This window comes from Venturia canescens, chromosome 7, assembly GCF_019457755.1.
Source record: "Venturia canescens isolate UGA chromosome 7, ASM1945775v1, whole genome shotgun sequence".
NCBI lineage: Eukaryota > Metazoa > Arthropoda > Insecta > Hymenoptera > Ichneumonidae > Venturia > Venturia canescens.
Genome location: NC_057427.1, coordinates 7420470 through 7442716, shown reverse-complemented (window position 1 = coordinate 7442716; position 22247 = coordinate 7420470). Strand labels below are relative to the sequence as shown.

At 43.2% G+C, this 22247-nt stretch overlaps 1 long non-coding RNA gene across 2 annotated transcripts in view; it reads left to right on the top strand.

The window, feature by feature from the left end:
• The window catches only part of LOC122412928 (uncharacterized), a 104189-nt gene that overhangs the window by 18874 nt on the left and 63068 nt on the right, over positions 1 to 22247 (top strand). The gene's annotated exons all lie outside the window — the stretch shown is intronic.

Genomic DNA, 22247 nt, shown 5'->3' with positions numbered 1-22247 from the left:
GTCTTTTCACTCTTTCGAGTCGCCACAAACTGCACTAAATTAAAATAACTTGATGACGAAGCCAGATCGCACTCCATAAAGATTTCGAGGATTCCCATTCAGAGTCGACTCAAATCTCTTTTTCCGTCACGAGCCATCAACCCAATAAATTGGTCAGATGCGCAATTTTCACTTCTAAGTCCTCTCAATGTTGGCCCCCAAGGTTTTTTTCACAGAGCAAATAGTTTTAAGGGTACTTAGCTTTTCCACTGGAATTGGACACCCCATAGACCGGCGTATACAGCCATGCATGTCAATATACATATCTCTATGTATATATAAATATAAGTGTACGTATACTTGTAGAGCGGAACGTGTCAGGAATACACTTTTTACGGAGAAACGTGTATGGAATATAAAATTTGGTGCTCGAGGAGTTGGAGGACGGGTTGGCCTATCAACTGTAAAAGTCCCGGCGATCCAGTTTATAAGTAAGTTTAAGTATTAGCGTCGTTTAGGGAATTCGCGACATTCGGTTGTATCACGCGATGTAAAAACTTTTGTCGCGGCGACTTTTTCGCTTCGAAACGTCTCGGAGTTTATTTTTTTATTTCGTTACATTAATATACTTTCCGCACGTATAGAGTTGCGGGGGGAGATGCAACTTTGAATATGAAAAGTATTTGTAGCTGCGTGTTTTGATTCGTTATTGAATTTCACAAAATACCATGCAAGTTCAGATTCTTTGCGGCTTGTCAATGCGTCAATGTATTGCATTTCGGAGGGAACGCGCGGCGTGTGTCGCGCGTGAAACTTTTCCACCGCGCTGGTTAGTTGAAATCAATACTGTCGGACTGCACTCGCCTTCTCCCTCTCTCTTTTCTCTCATTCTATCTTCCGAGTCCCTCGAGTCCAGGGCCGAATTAAGAAGGATCGCGGGGCTGCGGGTCGCATAATTTTCATTCCTCTCCCCGCGCAGACGATATCGAATTCTTCATTTTACGAAATAATCTTTTCGTCAAACAATGTTTTGCAACGTTTCCTTGGCTCGGAGCGGAGACTTAAAAATTAAGGGGGGGGTTACAGATTCATCATTGGCGGGCTTTTCATTAACGATTTTTCATCACTTCATTCGTTATTTTACGCCATTAGCGAATATCGATCTTGCACCTCTGAGCCATTCGGACCAGTCAAAATCTCGTTAATGCAAGAAACCACCGAGGTCAAAGGTTCGTTCGATCTCGACATTTTTCAAGTTATGTCTCCACGAGTGTCTTTCTCATTCGCCCAAAACTTTCTCTCTCTCTCTCGCTTGCTCGCATTCGTGAACCGTGTTCATGTGTGTCTAGCAAGTATGAAGTTTCTGCGAGGTTGAGAACTCGGAGATGGAAACAACCCCTTGAAACGACTTGGTCGTTCGGCTCGGTCTCAACGTTACGTACGTCCAATCCAGCGGCTTGTCATTTCTGTATGTTCTTCAACTTGGCACCGTCTCAACTGAATACAGCTTCATTTCGAGCGACCGCATCGCACCATTTCGGGGCTCTTTCCAACTAGGAATTGCGCCACGAGTGCATTTACTCAGAAGATGGATCACCGGGAATATCGACTTTCCTGGAGTGTGGCAAGAGTCTGTTTCATCGATTGGTGCGCGCCTCTCGTTCATTTTTTTACGATCATTCAGACTTTTGTTTTCGCGCAGTTTTACCTTCGAATGTGCGAGCTCCAAGTTATGAACTGCGATAAAAACCATTCGAAATATAAAAATATTCAATGATTTTCAATTCCCATACTTCCGGAGTCATTTGTTCCGCATGCATAATCATCCGAGACATTCCAATTCGTTCGCCAGACTTTTCAAAGTACTTTGAGTTTTTTAATCCGCTGACATTTCCCTCCCACGAACTTTTGTTTTGATAATTATATGACATTTTACTTGCGGAGACTCGCTTCACAATTCGCTCGCTCGCGGTCGTTCCTTCGCAGCTACACACGCTCCCGCGCTACGCTCTATATGTCATATTTTTCATTTACTACACACGGAATGAAAATGCAGCAGCGGAATTCAAGAGGGCTGCAATTTGCCAGTCATAGCACTTCCGGGACTTCTCAAGGAAACGTTATAGTCGCGTTTAATCTCTCGGAAATATCTTTCCCTCTCTTTCTCTCTGCCTCTCTATTCGTAGCTCGCACCCATTCAATTTGCACCGTAAGTACTGAGACTGAGCTTACGTAATTAAAGCGGACACCTGATTTGCCGCTTCCGCGTGTATATAATGCTGAAACATCTTTCGCACAGCGACGAGAGGCCAATATACCGTATGAATTATTTCACGAGATTTCAACCTGTCCGAAAGTCTGATCTTGAAATGTGCTGAAACTTTGTTGAATATCCTTCCTATTTATTATCAGAGGAAGAGTCGTGTTCGAGATCTTCATTTCCAAGAATATGTCGGCTCAGGTTCGAAGATTGTATGAAACGAGGAGTAGTCGAAGCTGCGACGTTCAAAAAGTCAGTTAATTACAGAGGAGATTCAACCAAGTGGCTAATTTTGTGGCATGTTGAGAATCGCTGACTGGTTTTGAGCTCGTTTTCATAATTATACGAATCGACAAAGATTTTTTCATGTTTTATAAACTCGAGTCGTTCCTCGTCGAATCGAAATATTTCCTGATCACGAAAACATCGCGTACGTTCCACCAATTCAACTCCCGTATCGTCCTACCTTAAAAATGTCTCTCGTAGAGGAATATTTCCCTTCGTTATCGATGAAAAATGCGACACTCGTATTCCTTTCTTTTATCCTTATTGATAAGCCTCCGCACAGCAGAGTGCGATCTATAGAACGAAAAATCCTCAGGTGTTCAAGGTCCCTTCCTCATTTATTATACGTTCGGACGACTTTTATAACCCCCACAACTGTACTGCGACGATCTAGTCTTTATTGCCCAGAGTGTGTACACTTTTATATACATTAAGGCGACGTTCACGTACAGGGTGAGCCGAACGGATTGGGATAGCTCAAAAGATTGATTTCGAGAGAAAGTTCAAGTTTCCTTCGACGATTTCAATCATTCGAAAATATTTTTCGAACTTCGCTCCAAGAATCAAGTTAATTTGGGTACGAACCATTCGAAAAACTAAATTTCATACCGATTTATTTAGGGAATGTAAAAGCTGCAGGGAAAAGGGATTCGAGAGTCCCATTTCGACCCACCAGAAAATCGATGGTTTGGCCTGATTTTTGTGTGACGAGATGCACGTCAGCCAAAGGGAAGATTCATGCAGGGATTTCGGTCGATCGAACTGAGGCACTCTCTACACACACGGAGAGACTTTTATACCAAAAAAGACTATGTTTTTATAGTAACCTCGGACCACATCGATATTATAATAACAATTGCTACAGAGTGTGTCAAAAATGCAACAGTTTGGGGAACCATTACCACATTACCGAATTTTGATCAAAAACATAGTAAATAATGAAGTGATTTGATGAAAATTTAGCAGATATCATAGCAGTCGTTTCTCTGTGTTATACGAAAAATTGCATAGTTTCGTATTTTCTCTTTTACCACACTGAATTTTGCTCAATAACATAGCAAAGTTCATGCGCGCACCAATTATACGAGGCGTTGCTCCGTATAAACATGAAAATTAACCAGTGGTACATAGTAAAATTTCAAGCAATTTGTCCAGTCCGATTCACCAATTTTTAACATTTCGCCAAAGACACGAGTGACGTTCAGATATCGATAGATGATCGTTCGATGTAAGAAATTTGAGAGATCTGCTTTCGGCATCAAAATTACAATGCACTTTGGTGAAATGCAATAGAATGGCGATATAGAACGGCGCTGCGCTGAAAAACATAGCAAATTTTTCTAGCAAATTCATCGGAAATATTCGTATAAAAGTCTCTCCGTGCACGATGATAATCGCGACGATGATAAATCGTGCGCTAGCACTGTCCACCTACGTTAGTCGTAATCATAACGCTAGCCTTGAACGCGTTAGCCCATCGATCGTTGACGTATTTTTCAGAGTCTTATCGATCGTCGTAATCAGCGCTAATGTCTCACAATTCTCGGATCTATCGATCGATTACGAAACATTTATTTGCCGAAGCGTCGAACGAAAAGAAAAAAGGGCACGTGCACTGTCCGCTCGATTTTTTATTCTTTTCATCAAATTTTCATGAATTTCGGATCTTCGTTTCAGCAAAATACCCAATTCTTATACCCAATTGTGTCGAGAACATCAGCAAAATTAGTGCTTTACCGTCGTTTCAATATTTATCAACAAAACTGAGTAACAACGTTGCTAAATTCGACACGAATTATCCCCGTTTCTCGGAGTGCGTGTATACATTTTTTCTCACTCGCCCTGTTGCGAATTCCCTTCGAGAAGTGACGTAGAAAGGGAAATAAACGGGCGATTTGTGCCCGCGGTGCGGCGCGGGAACGAAAGACACTCACGGTTCGCTATATCTGGAGCATCGTCGAGAGCCGACAGGATCCCGGCCCCCGACGGTATAACTTTACCGTCAAAGGTTAACGGAGTGAAAATATTTATGTGCACCGTGAAAACATTGCCGCTCGGCGTACACGGACAATTAATTGCTCACAGACAAAGGGATATCAAAGGGGGTGTGTTGCCACCTTTATATATATAAACACAAATATATCGTGAGGCGCGCGCGGTCCTGGTATCGTCGATGGAAGTGCGGGGGCGGGACGCGGAGGTCCTGCAGTCCCTGCGGCATCAATTACGTCGGAAAACGCGCTCTCTCGTTTTGCTCGCGCATCGCAATTAAAATGAAAAAACTATGGATATATGTATACGGCTTGACATATTTTCAGGATCCCTCGCGCCCGCGACAAAGAGCAAAAGAAAAATGCTGAAAAATAGTAGGCGCGCCCCTCCCCCCCCCCCCTGACGAATATCGAACCCTTTCGATTTAACACAGAATACCGTGTTTTATCGGCTATGTAGCGACAAATAAACGTACTTTTATTCCCATTTTTTTCAGCTCAAAATACCCATTAGCATCGTCAGTACTCTTCGAGGTGTTAACTTTTATAGTGTATTCTCAATAGAGTTCGTTTTTTCCCCCGAGTTTTCTGCAGGGGAACGAAAGTGCTCGGTGATCCTTCAACTGCGAAACGGACGTTTCGATTCCTCGATTCGATTTTCCCGTTATTTATCAGGGAAAATAAGAACAGCAGGGAACATTTGACGGCAGTTCGAGGGTCGATGAAATCTCGCCTTGGCCATCCGCGCGATTGCTAAATCCCAAAGGCCCCGTGGACCGAATTAGGAAACCCGAAACACATTTTGAGCCAGAGTCGAGAAACGAGGGTCGAAGTTCCGTAGTCGCAGTTGGAGCGCCGATGAATTTCCTTGATTTCGGTGCTCGCGAAGCCGGCACATCGGGCTTGGCTCGACGAAATGCGAATAAAGCCGCGGCGAGTCGAAGCCGCTTCGAAAACAGGGAAAATTTGATGCGCGCGAAGAAAAAGAGTTTGAGCATTCGAAATGTATATTCGCGTTGTCTGCTCTGCCCCATGTGAGATTCACTCTTTCGCGTCGGTGAAGCCCACAAAGTTGAAAATCCCACAGACGAAGAGAGCGGGCAATTATATAGAATTGCGGTTTTAAGGCGACGTGGTGGCTTACGAAAAGCCCGAGGCTTGCTACTCAAAGAGAAAGACATGTCTGTTTCACACTCTCGTGAAGTTGGAGAGTTAGCGACGGTCAGATTGCATGGGAAGCCATGCGCGCAGCCAGGAGAAATCCTCGGTGTGGGGCGAGTGCATTTTCTAACTCACCACAATTACCCGTAGTTTCGCGTCTCTTGGCAAAAGTGTAGAGACGCAGTAACCCGAGTCCCTATACATGTCACCGAATCGTATAACTCTTTCGGGGTTCAGCCATGCGAGCAAATACCTCCATTTGTTTTTTCTTTGGCGTGTTTAAATGAGCCCGAGTGTGATGGAGGAGTATTAAGGGAGGAGGCGCGATCATGTTTCCTATTTAAGTGCAACACTAACTAAATTAACGTTTTTACTGTTGGAGGGTAGTAAAAACAGTATTGAAATAGTAGAATGGTGTGAAAAGTGTATGATTTTATAATTGATATTCAAGTACAAAATAATTTTGATGAAACTCTATGCAAAGAACGAAGTCGAACGAATAAAGCGAATTCGATTAAAGCGATTTCGCGGAATGAAATATTGAGAGGCCCCGCAATGAATAAATGAGGGTTAATCAGCGGTGGGGGAAGGAGGATCCGCTGGTAAATTAACGAAATTTAACATTAAGCCGGGGCGGATCGCTTTTATGTTTCGTTTGTAAGGTTGAACAATGCGCGCGGCTTTGATTGTTGCATCGGGGCTAGCGGGTCTCGGAAATTTTGATTTGTTAAATGTGTTCGCTCGTTCGAAAGGGAGAAAAAAGGAGGCGTGGGCTAAAGCATCGTAATACGCATTGTTTTGTATCCGGAAATGAAATAATATGCATCCAAGCGAGCGAGCGGTGGCGAGTCTCGGCTTAAAACCGGAATCACACGAGAGGCAACCACGAGAGAACGGCAGAAAATAAAGAGAGAGAAAGAGAGAGAGATAAAAAATCGGGCTTTTCGCCCATATCAGAGCCCTGTGGGTAAAAGTGGATATGGCAATGGCTCGAGAGGCTGTTTCGCGGTGTGTTCGTGGGGTGGTCACTGCCGAGGTGGGGAGGATCTTTCGAGCCGTTTAATTACATTAGCCGCTAACGGGAATGCCTGTGCCTTTCAACCCTCCGTAGGTCCTTTCATCTCACCGCATAGGATTACGTGTGCAAACAATAGTGTGTACCTACCTCTTCCATATACGAGTTTGTAGCCCCAAGTCACACACGAATACATGCGGAATCTTCTTTTCCCAGGAGCGCTGGCGCCCACCTATTGTTTAATTTCAAGCACATACGCAGAAACGTTCTCTTCTCTATGGATTAGCTCCGCATCTGTAAAAAAGCAGCTTCGTTATTTATGAAATCACTCGTTGAGGATGCTCGTGGACCAAAGGCGGAAAGAATATTTTGGCAAATGTGAAAATTTGTAGTGTTTTTAAAAATCTCGAAATGTTCGTTTTCCAAGGTGAAGAGCAGCGAGCGCGGTTCGAATTCTCTGTTCGATTTAATCGAAGATTAAATAATATTTGAAATCGGCGAGGCTACGGCTCGGCCGCGTAGCTCCATTCGGGCTGGCGGGATCGTTTGCATGGAAATGGATCTGTGCGTGTACTTAAGCCTCTCTATTTTAGCTGTCACTGAAATAGGGGACGCAGGACAAAAAGAAGAAAGGGTCGGAAACTGGCAGTCTAGAAATTTGTCACAGCGGCCGGGGGCAAATTGAAATGTATTCGAAAGAAGAGAAGAAATAAAAGGTTGGATGAGTGACGATCCACTTCCAGGCGCAACACAAAACACAACGGGAGTGTGTACACGAGGAGAGCAGAATGGGAACTATATACATGGACGATCCGATCAATTCTTTTTTTATTCTCCGTTTCTCTCTCTCTCTCTCTCTCTCTCTCGGTTTTTTTCTTTTTCACCGCGTTGAGTTTCACAACCCTCGACATTTGTCGCACAAAGAAAGTATATCGCGAAGGGGGTCCTCCCAAGCTGGAAATAAAGGACTCGCGAAAACTACTTGTGCTCCATTGCCGCGAATAATTGCGGGGCTACGACCCTAAAATTTCATTTGTCTAGTATATCCATTTACTAATAGAAAGTAAATCGGAGTTTTTTGTGGTCGTGCGATCGTTCCCGGAACTCGATCAATTTCAATCGGAGCGTAATTTCGGTTACGTAAAGAGCGCTTTTTTTGGGAGCCTCTTAATTTATCGGATGATTTTTTGCCCGTTGAAGGCGCGAGGGAAGCGAGTTTTGCCGAGTAAAAAAGATCGGAGCGTCGCTGCGCCTCTTTCTTAACCGAGTCGTGTAGATCCATTGCATACACGTGGAAACACTTGATTGATTGTGGAGCTGAGCTCAGCCCGAGGAAAAGAGAGAGCTTGCAAAGTCATCAATGTCACTTTTCCGAGAGAGTTTTAATGATGGCCCGGGATTAACATGTCCGACTAATGATCCTTCGCGTCCTTCTTTTTTTCTCTCCTTCTTTCTCTGCCCTCCGCAGATCGCGCGACCGAGCAGAATTCCCTCTTGTTTTCCTCCTCCGTGCACGTGTAGACGCGTGCTCGGTATAGCAGCTAAGCAAAACGTCGAAAGCTGTACAAAAGCTTGTTCCCTTCGTGACTCAATTTACGGAGTTTCGTTGTGACGTCCTTCAGCGATAAATAGGTCTCCTCTGTGCACCTGTGCGCGATGTCCCCTTGCCTCACATTCCACCGTACATTTCTTATGCTCAAATAACAATGTTCCTACAGTCGAAGCTTTCAGACATTAATTTGTTTATTGAACAAATTGAATATTATAAATTGGAGCACAATAATTGACGAAGCGTGCAGTCCTCTGCCACTTGAAACCACCTCACTTTACCCCATTCGGTAGAACGTCAGTAAAGAGTCTCGAGTAAGGAAATTCTCGAGTAAGAATTTCAGTCGGGACAAACGTTATTGAAGATTCCGAGGCGGCCCTGCGGGGAGTTCAGTTGCTACTTTCCCCCAGCAAGCTTTTAACTCGGATAACTTTATTTCAGTACTCTGCTGGCCATTGAGCTAAAGATTTTGCGAGGGCTACGGAGAGGGGCCCTCGACACTTGAAATTCAGCATGAGGAAATATCAAGGAATGCTTAATTCCGAATGTTGCCTGTGAGAACATGGAAAGCAGAAGCAGAGGAGTCTAGCGCAGTTGAGCTCTTTTGGGAGCACGACACGAGGGGGAAACTACTGTACTTGCAAGCTCCGTAAATAATGCCCGCGCGAGATTGCGTGACGTTTGACTTCGTCCAGCAATGAGTGACACTTCCGTGACTTGCAGTCGCGGGGATTCATGATATGCCTTTCTTGTTCTGCTTTCACTAATTATCGGGAAAATAAAACGGGGGCTTGAACAGTTGGAGGACGATGACGAAGGGGCTGAAAAAGCGCGGCAAAGCTCACGAACATGCTTCATCGTTATTACATGCTCGTCAAGAAAAGTAATTACGTGCCTCTTTTGTTTTATAGCTTCGAATTTTTGCTCGTCGCCCCATAGGAAATCTAACTCGGATTATATCGAGTCAAATCTCACGGTGCCTCGTGTCATTTGACTGTAAGTAAATTCACGGCGTGTACACAACTCATGGTTTTCGTACAATTAGCATTTTGGCCTGTAGCGTTACATTTTCTGGTCGATAGCAAGCGCATTTACCTTCATTGTCTAAATATGTGGTAGGCATCTCTCTCTCTCTCTCTCTGTACCTGCAAATGTGCATAGAGGCTTATTCCTCGTATGTCAACTTAAGAGCGGCAGCCTGGCGGAATCGTAACGCTAAATCGTAATTAGAGCTGCGGAACGAGAGAGGCTTACAGCGCAGTGGAAGGATTGGCATTACAAATATCAGCTTAACACAGCACACTGTGCGCTCTCGCTCTCCAGTCATATTATGACACTTTGGAATGGTGAATTTATACGAACCTGCGTCATGAATCGAGCCGCAACGACATCCGTCGAGCTCGTCCGGAAGCTCGTTGCATCATCAGTTAGAGGCTGCTGTGAGAGATGGCGCCACGTGGATTGTTATCAGAAACACTTTATTCGAGGTTGTTTCGTTGATGGAATATGATGTTGGCGAATCTAATGTCTCGTGGAATTATCGTTCGGCTGGAAATGTGCTCGAAAACTCGTACGAACGTTCCTGCACGTATTCTGGCCTCGTTACAGCCCCTTTCAAGCCTTCTGCACTTCTCATAAATTATTCTGAGCACACAGAAAATTCGAAACGGATTGGAGAGGTTGTACAGTTTGGAGGGAATTCGCCCCCCAGGTATAAATGTGGCATCGATATAGGCCGATAGTAATCAACGATTGCGCACAGTTATCGTGGCAAATCTCATGGGTAAGTCAACGAAGAGGATCTCAGGATGATTCGATGAATATTTATTCTACTGAAATCTCTAGTGATAACGTTCCTGATCAAGAACCAATGGCAATCCCCGATGTCGACGAAATAAGCTCGCCCCTACGATATGCCGTAAAGCCTATCAAGAAATCTCACAGGATTTTTATAAAAAGTGACATTTAACGACGAAACAAGTCTCCGGGGAATAAATACCCGGCGATGAAATGTTTATTAAACGTTTACATACGAGCTAATCAGTGTGCCGATGCCAATGAAAGAGTACACTCTGTATAGTCACTTCGATTAATGCTCACAATGATAAACAGCGATGAGCCTCCGAAGCTGAGCTTTAATTGGATGCCTATTCACACTGATCCCTTTGATGTGAGTATCCCATCTGCTTATAGACAGCTCATGGTAATACGGGCTTTAGGTCGTGATATGCACCTGCCTAATGAAACGCTAATAATTGGGATTCTCGTGTGGAATCTATGTTACAAGCGAGCGTGTATGCGGAGAAGTGTATTCGCAATGGGTACGAAGGTAGCGCATGTACGTGTTACATGGATCCGGTCGTACATGGCGAACCGGCGGTCCAGGGTCAGAGCGAACTTGATCAAAGGGAAAAGTAAGTGAATGGCGCAATAAGAGTACAGCGAATATGTTTGTGCATAAAGGCTTGCACACAAGCTTCGGGCAAAGCTCAAGTGAGAGGTTTGGATTTTCAGCGCTGCTCAGAGATAAATTTGGAGTCATCGGACGAGCAGCCTTCGCCGCTCGCATCGATACCGGCGAGGCGCGGCTTTCAGCTCGCTTTTCATAAACAAAAAGAAAGAAACAAGTTCGTTTGACGATACGAAAGTTGGTAAAGAAACAAAAAAGTTGAGCCGTTCTTAGAGCCAATGAAAGAGGCAAAGCCCGCAGCAACACGGATCACGAAATTTCTTCGTAACTTGAGCTTCCAATAAGGGAATTCGAACGTTGTAGATCTTTTTTTCATCTCGAAAGCCTCCTCAAAGACGAAGCTCCAATTTTTCTGATGCTGCACGCTACCGGTGTATCATTACTCTGAAAGTTTCATTCGCTTCTGATAAACAGAAATTAGTCGAATTCTCTGATAAAATACGAGGAGAAAGACTTTCTCTGCTTCTCTCGTAGCGTTCGCTCGACGACCCTATACACTCGGCAAGCCCCTCGAATTCCCAACGAAGATAGTCAACTCCCCGAGGGATGAGATCCACAGACGTCGCCGCATTGATAACCTCCAAATAACTCGGCTCGAGTCTTGTCACAGGAAAGTGAATTCGACGCAGAAAATCGCTACGCAGGGCTAACCTTCTCTGAAAAGAAGGTATTGATAGGAATTCCGGTGAGGAAGGAAGCTCCGCGTGAATTATTTGACGGTCTAAATGCGGCGTTAGTGGAACTTGAAACCTGCTCCTCTCTTCAGCCTCATTTCGGGTCCGCTCAAGTTTGCTACCGAAAGAGAGCGGCCGCATGCGACCAATGGCGTGACCCGATGTAACCCCCGGCGAAGTTTACACCCTCTTACAGACTTTAATTTATTCCACCCCTGGAACGCTTCATACAGGGTCAAAGGACGGTCTCTTGACCGTAGCCGAGGTATCGGGGAGTTTCAAGTGATAATTTATAGCCTGCTCCGAGTTCAAATGTTGCTCTATCGAGAATGTGAATTTCTTATGATAAAATGAGGGTTTTGCTTGTACCGAGGCTGAACAGTCGGTCTGGGATGGAAAAGAGTGAAAAACGGGCTGGAGCGCGGAGCGGCAAGAAAAACGGCAACGCGAGACTTTATTTTTCGCTTGGATAACTTGAAAATCGAAGTAACGTGTTTCGGCAAACTTGCTGCCGGGAATAAGTCGATATCGTCCATCCCGAATGGATGCCGAGCCGGAGGAAGATACTCGCGCGGTCCGCCGAGCGAGCGTCGAGACAAAATCTCTCGGCACAGGCGGCGCCCTGGCAACGAGAAAAGGACGAAACTTTTCAGTTCCATGGGAAAGACCATAAATTGCAGTATCGGAGTTGGGAGAAGCGTTAACTGCGACGGAAGAGATTAAATGATTAGGGAGGCCATTTGGCAAGGTTCTCTATCAAAAAGTTGGCTGCGTTCAGGGGGCGCCACGATATACTGAACTCTTTCCTGCCCTCCGCCGCCGCCATTCCCCCACCTTCGCGCTGCCGCCTCTCTCCGTAGCTTCGTCATCCTCCACTGTGTATTATATATATCCGCCATTTACCAATTCGACACTTCGAGACCCACTTTGCGCAACCTGTTTTGAATTTATACTTCACCAACAAGTCCCATGTACAGGGTGTGCCCGTTTCGTCATAAAGCCTTAAATCCACGTTGGAAATTCACATCGAAGGCTTCCAAGATCCGCTGCCCTACCGCAATGAACACAAAAATTCGCAAATCCCAATTATTCCTTCTCGTTTGACGGTTCGAACGTTCTCTCTGTCCTTGAACCCCCGTAGAAGCATGTTCCTGGAGCTGCAACCATGGCACCCCGTATGCACAGTTATGCTAATACGATTCAAGAGTATTCGCTGCAGTTGCTAACTTTTGTTGCTGATTACGTAGTTCCACACGAAATTTGACATTTGCGTTTACAATGTTTGCCAGCAGACATCATTTCGGCAGACACTCTGTTACAGAGCGGAGGGCACGGGAATTTGAGCAAACGAGAAATAAATGGTTATCATTATGAAAGAAAGTAGGGGAATGCTGGCGAAGAAACGATCGGAAGTTTGAACAAAGTTCGTTTGGAACGCTGCAGGAAAGTGTTCCCAGAAGCTCGAGACGCTTTCACCTAATACGATTTGCAATGAATTCGTTGATAAATCGGGCTTCGTCTTACGCGCAATTTACCATTTTGCTGATCATAACACCAGCCGTTTATTCCTAGTTGATTCTTTATCGATTTCCACTCTTCGCACAGCCTCCCCGCTTCGAAGAAAAGCACCAAAAAATATATTTATACTAGAGCAATACAACGTTGTTAATCGATTTCTTATTCCGTGCCATTAACCTCGCAGACAATTTGCCGGTATCCGTACAACGCTTACAGCTTAGAAACGAGCGAGCAGCCCCCGAGATACAGGCTCTCTCCTCTCTCTCTCTCTCTCTCTCTCTCTGTGTATCTCGTGAATAACATTCATGAAGAACCGACAAATCCATCAAGCTTATATACGAAACCTGTGAGTTTTCGAACTGTGGAAAGAGACAGGGAAAACGAGAAGGACTGAGAAGCCTTCCCAAATCCCCCGGCAAATTCGCCGCACGTTGATCCATCAAAATGGGAGAGCTTCAGGCATCTTCTCCCAACTTGTTCCATGAGAAAGTTCTAGGCAGCTACTATTTACTGCACGACCTTAAATAGTTCAATGTCGTACCACTAGAAGGAAACCTGTCGACGCGTCTTACTTCTGCACCAAAATTGTATCGGTGCAACAACCACAAATAATATGTTAGCAAAACTCGTCACGCGAAGGAAAAAAATATAATTTTGTGTCTTTACATGAATAGTTCTATCGAATCAAGTACTGAAAACTACATCGGATAAAATGGGATGGAAATAACGGGAAGAGCGAATTAGCGAATGCGAAACAGGACACAAAAGTCGAAAAATGGTTGAGACGGAGTTTTCGATGAATTATTTAAATTTCATTAAATTTGAGTAGTTTTCACGAAAAAATTAATAAATAGTTAAGTGGTGGCAAAAGTCGAGTTGCACGCTGAGAGAAAAAAGTCATTGCAACAACGAAACGTGGCACTGCGGGGCGCCAATGAAAAATATGATCATCGCAAGGTTAAAAATGATCGAATGACCAAAATTGTTTGAGATCAAACTACAGATTCATTTTCTCCGAAAAGCATTGCAGTTTAATGAAGAAAACTCTTTCAATAACATCGATTTCTATTGAATGAGTCATTTTTTTTTCTCAGTGCAGAAAACGTGTTCATGAAGTCTTGGCGAACTGAGTAACGATTATTGATTTCATTTCAAAAGTACGGAAATGCGAATAATTGTTCACACACTTCCGTAAGTCCAAGGAAAAATCGAAAGTTTGTATTTAACAAGTTTTCGACACTATGCTACATTGTTTATCTACGTGCATTAATTTAGTGGTAACCGAATGCCTTGTCATGGTCGAAATCGATTATGCTGTATATACTCGAGGCACTACTTCTCACTTAATCCCTTGGAATTACCCGTCCATTTGCATCAACTGCGTTTGCTCTATGATAAATGATAACAATAGTCTGGCGAACAACGCGAGTCCTGCTATTATTTTACCTCACGTCGGACGAGAAAGTAATATTATTATCGTTGCCATGATTATTTTAAAGCTCACGGGAAAAACCGTAGAGCGAACGAATCCCACTTTCATTTTAGAATATCTCTAATCATGACTGTATTATTTGGTTTTCAGTCACATTCTTCCAACGAGTTTACTCGTGAATGCTTTCGGGTCTGAGTACTAAATCGTTTTTTTGACGAAATTTTTAACGAAATATAATTCCTAATCATAACGGCGAGCATATACGAGAAATAATATTGAAACGGTAAACTTATTTTCAGACAAACTCAAAATAAGCTTGAGAAAGAATTTTGTTGCACTTCGTACGATTAAATCTTTAATCATGATGAAAGTGTACGAGAAAAAAAACTGCTTCGCAGTAGAAATGGGGGACGTAGCTGGACGTGAGAATTGAATGGTGGGAATGGACAGTAGATTTGGAAAAAAAAATTTTCGTTGAATCCCATCGTGTGGCATCGCGGTGATCACGATTGTTTAACAATCAGACGTGGGCACACGTTTGGGTCGAGGGTGCAAGAAAATATGGAGGGTCGTTGATTATTTTGCGTTCTTTCCGTTCGGATTGACCTCGATTTTGTAACGTGGCGTAACCGCACGAAGGTTCGAATGACTTTGATAATAATCCCAATATTCTAACAGCTCCCTTTTGCTCAATTAAGCCACAGCGTTTCGAGCACGGTTTTATAGATCGATAAAGGTAAAAATGTCATTTAGTTAATATCCGTGAAAGTTTTCATTCGCGTAAATGTCAGGCGCAAACTCCGGCGGTGAAACTTCCGGAAGTGGATATTCATTAAACAAATTATTCGGTGAAGGAGGCGATAAGTTATCAGCGTGCTATAAATTTACTCAAGATTGTGACAACTCCTCTTTCTCTCTCTCCTTCCCCCTCCCCACCTTCCTCCATTTCGTCTCTTTTTCTCTCTTCCCTTTCCACCCTTTTGCAAACCGCATACTCGAGTCTTTCATTAATCAGCGGGAGGTCTTTCGATAAATCTTCTCCCGGAGGCCTGGAGCGTCCGACGCCTTTATTAGAAATTATGGTATACTCGAGTTTCGCGCAAAGTATCATATACTCACGGGACTGTCTAGCATTATCGTTGTCTTCCGAAAACATCGCTCTCGCAAATACGGGCAGCAGCAGCAGCAGCAGCATTAAGTTTTATTTAAAGTTGTTTTAAATTGCAAAGAAGGTTAAACGAGATTCATTTGTGTAACGGTGGATTAAACGAATCGGTTTATTTCAAAGTCGAGTTTAATTCCCACTACAATATTTTCGATGAAAAGCGCGTATCTATGGGATCGCGAGCAGAATGTCTCGATAGATAAAAAAAATAAAAATAAAACGAGATATCGGAGCCCCTGGACACAAAACATTGCGGGATTTAACGTCGAGAGATTTTCATCGATGAGAGATATCGAGGGGAGGGGGGCGGGACTGAAGGGGACTTTTCGAAAGTGGCTTACGTTAGTCAAAGCTTTCGGGGACATACTGACGCGGCTTGTACCTACCCCAACCCCTCGAATGTGCCTTCTCTTCTTTTCCTCTTTCTCTCTCTTTCTCCTTCTCCCCTTTATTCGTCCGCCGAGATAACGAATGACTGTTTGACATGGACTAGATTTAGTGGCAGTTTAATCAAACGGTTCCTGCTGCTTCTCGTTCCAGCAGCTAGGGGCTTCGTATTATCGGTACTTATGCTTGGAATTAATGTACCTAGTTTACGACGTAAGATACCAATTGGCTTCGTTCTCGTTCCGCGTGTACTACGAGCAGTACGAGCGAGTATACGCTCGACAACGTTACACAGACAAAAATGGAAATATTCTCGTAAAAAGTCATTTGATCGAGTTGCCAATTGCATTATTGTGAAAACTAATCAATTTTATCGAATGGAAATGATTCATGGGCTGGCCACATCGCTCAACAGTTTTTTCCTCCACACATTCGAGGGAAGAAAAAATGGGCAGACCGGCTTGTAGACTGAGTTCAAGAGCAAGTTCTTCGGGTGAGATACTCTTGTGTGATCACTTCGACGATTCAAACATCGAATTAGTGTCAACGTACGAAGAAAATTGCTTTACGGTATTGTAAACTCCATAGTACTGAGGATGATAGGATTGGATTCCGATAGTTGCACACAATGTTGTGGTGCTTGACTCGACAGGACAGTTTGTACGGTCGGATAATCTCGATCGAATTTCTATGTAGCTTTGCTTGTTCGCTGTTCGCTCTTCGCAGCCTCTTCGCGATCATCCCCATTAAGAATAGAAGCTGCTTTCCGAATTTTCTCGTAATTGAACTTTTTTAAACGATCGATAGGAGAGTTCTGGGTTGGTGAGCCTCAGTTAAAACGAGTTGGCAGTTTTGGCAGAATGTTTTTCGTGTTTGAAGCTCAAGGCTGAAAGTTCATCACATAAATCGATGCTCAAGCCTGAATTATTGGCGTTTTATTTCTTAAGACTTTGAGAAAGTCACAAATTATTAAGGCAGTTCATGCACGAAACGATTTTCTTAAGGAAGTCTTGAAATTTAGACAGAGTTTAAATGGATAGTCGACTGATACGCGTATCAAATTTTAAAGGCTTATTGGTTATTTAGATAAAAGTGTTTAAGTATGAAAAAAAAAACACGGAGGGCTACAGGGACTATGTGTAAAAAATCGTTTATGGTTCCATATATAACGAATGAACGCTTTTTACGAATTTTATGAAAAAGTACACAATCAAAATAAAGTATAGAAGGTTTCAGAATAAATTCGAGTCGAATTTCTTGATAGTAAGATATATTATCTTAAAGATTGTACGAAATTGGCAACGAGCTTATTTGCTTATTTCGGCATTTTGTTTCTTCTTGGCTTGGCCCATTCCTGTCATAGCCTTCTGTCTTTTTATTAATACTGTTTTCTTGATTCATTTCCTGTTGTGTTTTCTCTTTGCGCTCTCAAATGCGATTTATTACATAAAAACCTATAGATCTTAGCCAGGGACGAATAAATTGTGAATAAATAACTCTGACATTAATTTAGAGTCACAATACCTTTTAATTAGGAAGTAAAATTTAGACGACCCAATTTAGAGACCCATAAAATACGGTCCTACGGGCATAATCTACCTCAATAGACATTTTGAATGCACGTTCCAACTCACAATCAGATAATCGATCGAATACCGAACTTGCTTTTTTATTCAATGTTCTATCAACAGTTTATGCAAGGGCTTAAGGGTAGAAGATTTGTTTAGAAATTCGTTTGAAGCTTGAAAATTGATGGGAAATATGAATTGATACGAGTATGGAGATTTGAACAGTGTCCGCATAATATAGTGAGGGCAGAATCGAGTTCTATAGCTGTACGAAATGAATATATTTATGGTGAACTGCGAGAGGTTGGATATGCTTGGATGTGTGTTTGCTGGTTCGAATGGTTGTGGAAGTCGATCGACTGCAACGAGGCGTACAATTGGTAGGTACAGAGGCGAGCTGGGATGACTCATAGTTCGCAATCATCGACATCAATCTTCGAAAAATCGTTGACCCTCTCTTCGTTTCCAAGTTGGTGGTTCGCAATGCTGCATGGAAGCTCGAGGGGGGCATTTTTCCCCATTGTTGAGTCCGTCTCATACACACCATTCCCCATATTATCCCTCGAAGCGGAGGCTGCTTTCCTTTCCGTAGATTTTCTTCATCGTGCGGAGACTGCTCGTCCTTTTTTCCACATCCCTCGTTGACAGAACTGTGCGAAGCAGAAGGACGGAGAGCGCGTCTGAGCCATTGGAACTCTCGGCGTGCGCATTTTATCTGTAAGCTGTTGAAGTATCATTTCGCGGACGTATACGAAGGGGGAATAGCGAAAATTTAAGGGGAGAGACTCGTATCGGAATAGATCGAGAGATATTTTCGGATGGCACAGGGCCCAGGCACGCAGCCTTTTTCCTCGCTCCCTTTATCTCCTAGGACTCTCTTGCCTATAAATAGAATTGCTTGGTGACAAATTGCACGTATATAAACGCGCAAATATCAAATTTCGGGTAGTGCTGGGGTGACAAGTGTGTGCATGCCCGCCTGTTTGGCTTTCTCTTCGCTGTGTGCGCGCGCGCGTGTTTCCCTCAAAGCTTCGTGTCACGATGTTCGTGAATTGGCCACTGTGTGCGCGATACAGACTCTCGTGAGCAGGGCGAAACGAAAAACACATGTATACACCCGCGTCTACGCGCACACAGCGATCCACAAACAGCCACAACTCTGCACAGTGCACCGCGCGAGACGCGCCACGCCGTCGGCCAAGTGCGTTATCGAGTTGTATGTTTTGCATGAATTTTCCATAATTCGCGTTCCCGTCACGTTCAAACTGGTACGTGCACTCGGCCGAACCAGAAGCTTCAGAGAAAGCATGGAACTTTCGACAGAGAGAGAAAGTGAGCGAAGGGGTGGAGGGACGAAGAGAGAGAGAGAGAGAGAGAGAGAGAGAGCAAAAGAGTTGGAGCTTGCACAGTCCCGAGGTGCACAGAGAAAAAAGAATGAGACTAATGGCATCAAAAGTATACAGGTGAGCACATGAGGTTTAAGCAGATGTCCCATAGACTGAATTTGCCATCAAAGTAATCCATATCCCAGCACCTTTGATGTAAACGTTCTCTGGGCAATAAAAAAATCCTCCTTCTTTTCAATCCAAAGGGCTCATTAGCGAGATCTGCCAAAAAATACGATGAATCTCTAGGCTCCTCGCTTTTATTTGCCTCGACTCTGAATTTTCAGTACATTTTGGTGCATCACTTTGCAGACTTTTCACAATTTTCCTCGAGTATCCACACACAGCACTGGACATTATTCACCTTTTCGTTGGAGCGAGATAAAATATTAGTTCGAATTCGAACTTTTTGTTTCTTCATTTATTTTAAACTGAATTTCATGGAAATATGATGAAACCTCGATCCTGATTAACAAGAACCTTCCTTTCAATATTTTTTCTCAATTAAAAACCACGATATGGTGGATTATCGAAGAGAGATTTAACCTTCCCTCGACATTCCAGTTTTTCGATCATTACTATTAATTTTTTTAAATTGATAAAAAAAAAACGATCGTAAAAATAACCTGCACCAACGCACACCCAAGAATTCGACGGCGCTCCTGCTCACGTGTTTTTGTTCCAATCTTAATTGAGGCTACCGTGCGGAAACATCCCTCGGTTGTTGTTATAAGTCTAGCATATTAGCGTGCTTACCGAATTCATTATCATCGCTAAGAGGCAGTGTGGGAACTTTGCAGACGGTCGCGCGCGGAGCAAAAGACGATCGTGTTTAGTCTTGAAGTGACGTTTATTATTATTTTGAGAGGAAAAGCATCTCGGCTGTGTAGAGATAAAACGTGCGAACCGACGCCTGACTTTGTGTCTTTGATGTTAAAAAATATATATCCCTGTTGAATTTAAACTGTGTACGCACTCTTTTTTACTCTCGTGTGTATTTATAGTTGCGGGTTTCTATCGGAGAGTACTGAAAACGTTGCCTCAATTGCCTTTTTCAGGCATGTTCCTTGACTGTGTTAAATAATCGAATACAAACTGAACTCGTAAGCCTCAACAATGTACGAGCTGTCAGATCAATTTCGAAAACTAAATTTCACTTAAAATATCACTTCATTCAAGTTTTCATGAAATGTGCATTGTTGCAAAATCCATTTTCAAAATGGACTTCTTCATTTTTTAACACGTGGACACAGCACTCCTTTTGAGGTCATGTATACTCGCGACCCTGGTGCAAATTTACACTTGGATTTATCAAAACTTTTTATTTCTTTCATGAATGTATGGAATTAATCTTACAACGAGACTTTTTGGTGGAGCAATTCCTTGGTGATGGATCGCGATCTTTAAAAAAATTGAAAAATCAAGTTTCATTATAGAAAAATGGCCAAATTGAAGAAACGAATTTGGAAAACCTGTTTTTTCTTTTTTCATTTTCGTGGGTGTAAATTTGCACCAGTGTGGTGTCTACTTTGAAACGAAAAATTTCGATTTTTTCTTTTGTTAACGACGAAAGAAAACGCGGCGGGAAGCGTCGAGTAATGAATGTTTACATTCGTGAAAATAAGTTGTAATGAAACGTCGCGTTGAGAGATCTCTCGAATTTTTAGAATCGGCTTAAAATGAGGGGCAAATGCGAATAAGTTAATGGGATCCGCGAGCGCAGAGAACTAACGTATCCGCATAATTTCATCTATTAAACTGTACGATTATATCCTTTCGTTTTGCAAAAGTTGATACAGACATAAAAAATAGTATTCACTACGCCGTTGCTGCATTATCCCCGGGGGAGTCATTCACCTATCCAAATTTTCATAATGGCCAAAATTCACGAGCACAGCCGGTTAATGTCAGGCGTCCCCTTTCCAAAAGTCCCGGGAGAGTGGAAAAAGAGAACGACCGGAAGAGCTTGGCCGGAGGGGGGCGGGGAGGGGGGGGGGAAGATTAAACGGTGGATGAAATGAACAAACTCGAGCGAGTGGCGGTTAATCCGAGCGAATAAGAAAATATATTCTTGCACTGAATTAAAAAAGACGGACAAAAAAGAGGGAGCGAAAAAATTAATCCGCTCGAAAAAGCCTGGATGAAAAATGCATCGGAGGAAATGAAGATTTTCGATCTTCGTTTTTCCACTTTTCAGAAAAAGCCGAGGAAGTACTGCTCCGGCGCCCGAATATCGCGTGAGATCCGCGCGAGGAATTTCAGTGCCCAGTTTTCCTGTCCGCATATGCACCAACTCGATCGACTTTTTTTGCATGGATTCTTTGTCTTCTTTTTCATTTCATCCCCTCATTTACCTCTATCGAAAGTACATTCGGATGGTGTCGAAAAAAAAAAAAAAAAAAAAACAAGGTTGGCCAATGGAACGAGCGTAGCCTGATGAGACGCAGTCCAGAGCAAACTCCGCGGTTCACCGAGATGATGTTTGCCTTTGGCATGCATTGGAGATGATCACAAGCTCGAATTTTACCTCGTGAACGCATACGGACGAGCTTGAGTTTCGGAGAAACATATCATGTCGCTCTCCAATAAAATAGTCACGAGTTTGAGTAATTAAAATACTTTGGAAAGAGCGCAAATATCATTAATTGCGAATGCTTCGTTCAGTCCTCCTTTGACGTGAGTCCAGAAATAATATAAACAATCTCAAAATCCCAAAAGATTAACTCTTAGTTCTCACAACTCTCCGAATTCCTAAAGCGTTTATCGAACGAAAGAGATTACATGTCTCGACGAATTCCTGTTATTAGATTTTGCTTCTAAAAAAAACTTTCTCATTATAGCCGAGCGATGTCTAGCTCCACGACTACGCTTAATAGAAACATCTCCGCACGCCCATGGACCAGGCTTTTGTTCTTTATCCGCAACATTGTTAATGAGACTTTTGCCAATGGGGATGAAATCGTATCTGCTTTCTCCACTAATGAGAACATTTCCCGTGATTTCTTCGGTAATGCATGTAATTCTAGACATTCGTTAATAACGATTAAAAGAGCGTGTACGTATCTCGGCGGAGTTTCGAAGCGATTTTAACCTTATTAAGCTCGAGAAGGTTTTGCTTCGTTTACTTTAAAGTACAAAAAGCAAAGATCGTCTGAACGGGAGAGTGATATATGATTACAGAATAAATTTTAACTCCAATAATTATGAATATGAAAACGAGAAAGGAGGAAAAAACTCACACGCACGTCGTTCCAATCGAACCATGAATTATCTCGGGACGGTGCAAACTGAAGGGTTTGTGAATCCTCCCAAACGAGTCACAGAATCGTCATAGTTTGCTTTCGGCATGATCGCGCAGTGCCGATCGAATAGACAGCCAACACGGAGAACGGCATGTTTCACCAACGG